General features: G+C 34.4%; 1 pseudogene; it reads left to right on the forward strand.

Moving 5' to 3' along the window:
- The first annotated feature begins 1887 nt into the window (after positions 1 to 1887).
- Positions 1888 to 5633, forward strand: LOC108193310 (phytosulfokine receptor 1-like; annotated as a pseudogene).
- The last annotated feature ends 696 nt before the right edge of the window (positions 5634 to 6329 follow it).

Raw genomic sequence — 6329 nt, forward strand, 5'->3', positions numbered from 1 at the left:
ATATATTAATGGATACTCATATCAAAGAACATAGAAATACAGATTTCGGTCAAAATTATTTAAGTTATACGATTACGTGGGTGTTTGGGCGGGGCTTTTAACCCCGACTTCTAGAATTTTAAGTTAGAAACTCTTCTGTTAAAAAAAAAAAAGTTAGAAACTCTTATTCGTTTGCGTAAAAAGTCGAGAATATTTATAAAAAATTAGGATTTCTAGTTTTGTTTTATGACTTCTACTTTTTTCTCAAACACTTTAATCATTTATAAGTCCACCGAAAATATCACTTATTTTAAGCTCACTCAACTCAACAGGACTTATAAAATAAAAATAAAAACCTACTCATATGAAGTTTTTCAGTTTAAATAAACTTCCGAGAGCCTAACCACCAAATAACTCATAAGTTGCTGGTTTACAAGTGGACAAGTGGTAGTAACTTTGAGCTTCAAGTAAATACATTTATTTATTTAAAATATCATGGTACAGTTTTCTATGGAGTGAGAATACGAAAAAAAGATTTATGATTTTAAATAGACTTATTTGATAAATTAAAACATAAAATTTAAGGTATTATATATTTGAATAATTTTACAGTATGAATAATTTATAATTTATTAAAATTAGAGTTAAGTTCCATGTAGTCCACATATTTACTCTAGTACCGTAGACCACGTATGTTCTGCAACTATAGAATGACATAAAAATATTGCAAAATGTATGAAACTTGTTATTTTGTGAAATACATTCTATAAATATCACTATTTCATGAAAAAATATTGAAAATCATTTATGTTCGACAAGTAGAACACAAATTTTATGTAATATGTAAATATGTTCTGCAAACTTAATATGTTTTGCAGAATAATGTGTTTTTCACTATTTAACTTGTAGAATGTTTAAGATTGTCAAAATTTTTAACAAAATAATGATGTTTATAGAACATGATTTGCAAAATAACACATTTTGCAATGTTTTTATGTCATTCTATAGTTGCAGAACATACGTGGTCTATGGTACTACAGTAAATATGTTGAAAATTGATGAATGATATAAATATGTCTCATCTAGAATCATATTAATAAAATAAAATTTCTCCCAACTTTGAATTTTAAATGATTTATCACATTTTTTCAACTTAATATTAAGCCGCTCACCTATACATATCCAATGTTATGAAATACGCAAATCGGTTCTAAGCGGTGGAATTTTAAACGGGTCAATAAGCTGATTATATATATATATATATATATATATATATATATATATATAGATAATTAGTTATAATATTAATATATTTAAAAATAATATTATGTTGTGAAAAGAATTTAAATTTATAATTTTTTAATAGAATATATATTTTTAATACTTTAATATAATTATGGTTATAATATAAAAATAATAATATTTTAAAATTAAGAAAAATTAGCAAGCCAACATCAATTTGACCGCTTAATCCGCTTATTGGCCGCTTAATCCGCTTAATAGCCCGCTTAATTTTCAAAAACGCTTAATAACCTGCTTAGTACAAAATCGACGTGTTTTAAGCCCGATTCCGCTTAAGCCGTTGCTTAAGCGCCCACTTAATGCGCTTTTTACAACACTCTATATATCCCCTCCGTCCTTTTTTTTTTAGAAAAGTTTTTTTCCCCTCTATTTTTGTTCAAATTTGAATATTTTTTCATACAAGAATCTTAAAATATAATTCCTAATATTTATTCAAGTCAATAAAATTTATTATATTTATTAAGAAAAGAAAGAAAACCTAACTACCCAACTAACATTTTTGGTTAAGATGAGTGATGTTTTTCAAAGTTTTCAAAAATGTGCTAGAATAGATGGCAGGAGAATGAAAATCAAATCAGCATTTCACAAGTCAAAAGGCCACAAAACATGAAACAAGAGAGGGTAAATAAGCAATACAGGAGTGGTCCAAGTCATCATCAAAAGTCTCATAATGTTTCCATCACTATCCTCTATCTTCCCACCACCCCCATACAATTTGATTTATTTCATTTGCTAGTAGAATAAACCCCTTTTTCTCTTTGCTTTTGCATGAACTCATAAAGATTAAAACAAGTGAAGGAGATACAAAGATCCCATAAAAATCCAATCTTTTTTATTCTTTCTTCCATCTTCTCAATTTGCCCCTCCATTTCATGTTTTGACAGGTTTGTTTTTGTCTTCTTTCTCCACTTTATTTATTCCAGTTCTTTTATTTTTGGGCTTGTGAATTGTGATCTCATTTTTGGTCATTTTAGCAAGATGGGTTGTGTTAGAATCATGATATTTGCCTTGTTTTGTTGAGCCTTTGTGTGAATTTTTGATTTTCTTGAGATGGGTGTGTTGAGAGTGTATGTGATCTTGATTCTTGTTGGGTTTTGTGTGCAAATTGTTGTGGTGAATTCCCAGAACTTGACATGTAATTCCAATGATTTGAAGGCATTGGAGGGGTTCATGAGAGGTTTAGAATCAAGTATTGATGGGTGGAAATGGAATGAAAGTTCATCTTTTTCATCAAATTGTTGTGATTGGGTAGGCATAAGTTGCAAGTCTTCTGTTTCTCTTGGACTAGATGATGTAAACGAGTCTGGTAGGGTAGTAGAGTTGGAGCTTGGGAGGAGAAAATTGAGTGGCAAGCTTTCGGAATCAGTAGCCAAGTTAGATCAGCTAAAGGTTCTTAATTTAACTCACAATTCATTGAGTGGCTCTATAGCTGCATCACTGCTGAATTTGAGCAATTTAGAGGTTTTGGACTTGAGCAGCAATGACTTTTCTGGATTGTTTCCAAGTTTGATCAACTTACCTTCGCTTCGAGTTTTGAACGTATATGAAAATTCTTTTCATGGTCTCATACCTGCTAGTTTGTGCAACAATTTGCCCCGTATTAGAGAGATTGATTTGGCAATGAATTATTTTGATGGGAGTATTCCGGTGGGGATTGGAAATTGCAGCTCAGTGGAGTATCTTGGTCTTGCTTCAAACAATCTATCCGGCAGTATTCCGCAGGAGTTGTTTCAGTTATCAAATTTGTCTGTATTGGCTCTTCAGAACAACAGGCTCTCTGGGGCATTGAGCAGCAAACTTGGTAAACTTTCCAACCTTGGTCGTTTGGATATTTCTTCAAATAAATTTTCAGGGAAGATACCAGATGTTTTTCTTGAGTTGAACAAATTATGGTATTTTTCAGCTCAATCAAATCTTTTCAATGGTGAAATGCCTAGGTCATTGTCGAATTCTCGGTCTATTTCTTTGCTTAGTTTGAGGAACAATACATTAAGTGGTCAGATTTATCTTAATTGCTCTGCAATGACTAATCTTACATCACTTGATCTGGCTTCCAATTCCTTCAGTGGATCCATCCCATCTAATTTACCCAACTGTCTGAGATTGAAAACCATAAATTTTGCTAAAATCAAATTCATCGCTCAAATCCCAGAAAGTTTCAAGAATTTTCAGAGTCTGACTTCTCTTTCTTTCTCAAATTCTAGTATTCAAAACATTTCATCTGCCCTAGAAATTTTACAGCATTGCCAGAACTTAAAAACTTTGGTGCTTACCTTGAATTTTCAGAAAGAAGAATTACCATCTGTTCCCAGTCTGCAGTTCAAAAACCTTAAGGTTTTAATAATTGCCAGTTGCCAACTTAGGGGTACCGTTCCGCAGTGGCTGAGTAATTCTCCATCATTGCAGTTGTTGGATTTGTCTTGGAATCAGTTGAGTGGAACAATTCCACCTTGGTTAGGCAGCTTGAATTCCCTCTTTTACCTCGATTTATCGAACAACACGTTTATCGGTGAGATTCCGCATAGCCTCACCAGTTTACAGAGCCTTGTCTCCAAGGAGAACGCTGTAGAAGAGCCCTCACCAGATTTTCCATTTTTCAAGAAAAAAAACACAAATGCCGGAGGGTTGCAGTATAATCAGCCTTCGAGCTTCCCACCTATGATAGACCTTAGTTATAATTCCCTCAATGGGTCAATCTGGCCAGAATTTGGGGATCTGCGGCAGCTGCACGTTTTGAACCTGAAAAACAATAATTTGTCAGGAAACATTCCAGCCAACTTGTCAGGTATGACTAGCTTGGAAGTCTTGGATTTGTCCCATAACAATCTCTCGGGTAATATACCTCCTTCCCTGGTGAAACTTAGCTTTTTGTCAACGTTTAGCGTTGCATACAATAAGCTATCGGGCCCAATTCCCACAGGTGTCCAATTTCAAACCTTTCCTAACTCGAGTTTCGAAGGGAACCAAGGTCTATGTGGTGAGCATGCTTCCCCATGTCATATTACTGATCAATCACCCCATGGATCAGCTGTCAAATCAAAGAAAAATATACGAAAAATAGTTGCAGTGGCTGTTGGGACTGGTCTTGGAACAGTTTTTCTTCTCACTGTTACTTTATTGATTATTCTGCGGACAACCAGCCGAGGAGAGGTTGATCCCGAGAAGAAGGCAGATGCTGATGAAATTGAGCTTGGTTCAAGATCAGTGGTACTTTTCCATAACAAGGACAGTAATAACGAGCTCTCACTTGATGACATTTTGAAATCCACTAGCAGTTTTAATCAAGCAAACATTATCGGCTGTGGGGGCTTTGGCTTGGTATACAAAGCCACCCTTCCTGATGGTACAAAGGTTGCGATCAAACGACTCTCTGGTGACACTGGTCAGATGGATAGAGAATTTCAGGCTGAAGTTGAAACGCTTTCAAGAGCTCAGCATCCGAACCTTGTCCATCTTCTGGGGTATTGCAATTATAAGAATGATAAACTCCTAATATACTCATACATGGATAATGGTAGCTTGGATTATTGGCTGCATGAGAAAGTGGATGGACCTCCTTCATTAGATTGGAAAACCAGGCTTCGTATCGCTTGAGGGGCAGCAGAAGGACTGGCTTACTTGCACCAATCATGTGAGCCCCATATTCTTCACCGCGATATAAAGTCTAGTAATATCCTTCTAAGTGATACGTTTGTAGCTCACTTGGCAGATTTTGGTCTTGCTAGACTCATACTTCCATATGATACTCATGTTACCACTGACCTAGTTGGAACTTTGGGGTACATTCCACCCGAATATGGACAAGCTTCTGTGGCAACATACAAGGGGGATGTCTATAGCTTCGGAGTGGTTCTCTTAGAGCTTCTTACTGGTAGGAGGCCAATGGATGTGTGTAAACCAAGAGGAAGTCGAGATTTAATATCCTGGGTTCTACAAATGAAGACAGAGAAAAGAGAGAGTGAAATATTTGATCCCTTTATTTATGACAAAGACCATGCTGAAGAAATGTTGTTGGTTCTTGAGATTGCTTGCCGCTGCTTAGGTGAAAACCCTAAAACAAGACCTACAACACAACAGCTAGTATCTTGGCTCGAAAACATTGATGTCAGTAGTTAGCATTGTCCTGTCATTGTTTAGTAAATCAAAACAATTGGCTCATTAATAGATCCTGGCAATTTGCATTGCTCAGCTTGAAATAGTGTATTAATAAGTTTGGTGTATAGATTATACATGAGGAAGTTTCTTTCTTTCAGGAGAGTAACTTAAACATTGCTTCTTGAACATGTACAGAGTTGACAGCAGAAGTTCTTTTCAATTATTTACCATACATGCTATACATTTTTCTCGAGTTAGATCATTTGTTTATGGGAAATGGTCCAGTATAATCGATTATAAGCAACATACTTTCAGCGGAAAAAAACTTATATGGTGATTTTTCCGCTGAAAGATTCAATAACCTGCTGCATTTTCATCAAAATCTAGAATTAATGTCATTTAACGAAAAATACTCAGCCAATAATATGCCTGGACCCTTATATATATCCCTTTTTGGCTTCTGCAGACAAGGGTGAGAGTATGGACATAAAAGCTACATTGTGTTGTTTCCTCCGGTGTTTCTATTTATAGGTTCTGTAAGTTACTAAAATAAAAATGACAAAAAAGTATTCAAAATATATTATAAAGATAACAATTATTATTTTCAGTATACAAAAAATTATTTTGAAGCCATAAGTTATTACTTTGACAATGTAAGACTCTTCAGCTTTAAAGTTACTACTGGCAATCAAACCAGTAGAATTGAAGTCAGCCACAGGTTACTATTATTTATTTGACAATTTAGAACTCCAGTTTTAAGTTACCACTAGATAATCAAACCAATAGAATTGAAGTCAACTTAAGCAGTCTCCAAATGAAGCTTTCAAGAGTCTAGAAAATCAATAGTCTCTGATCATAATCAAAAGGAATTAAGGTTCTGGCTGTCAAATTTGGAAATATGACTTGAAATTATACATATAGGTGGAATCAGTAAGCATAGACTGTTGACAAGT

Source organism: Daucus carota, chromosome 7 (genome assembly GCF_001625215.2).
Source record: "Daucus carota subsp. sativus chromosome 7, DH1 v3.0, whole genome shotgun sequence".
NCBI lineage: Eukaryota > Viridiplantae > Streptophyta > Magnoliopsida > Apiales > Apiaceae > Daucus > Daucus carota.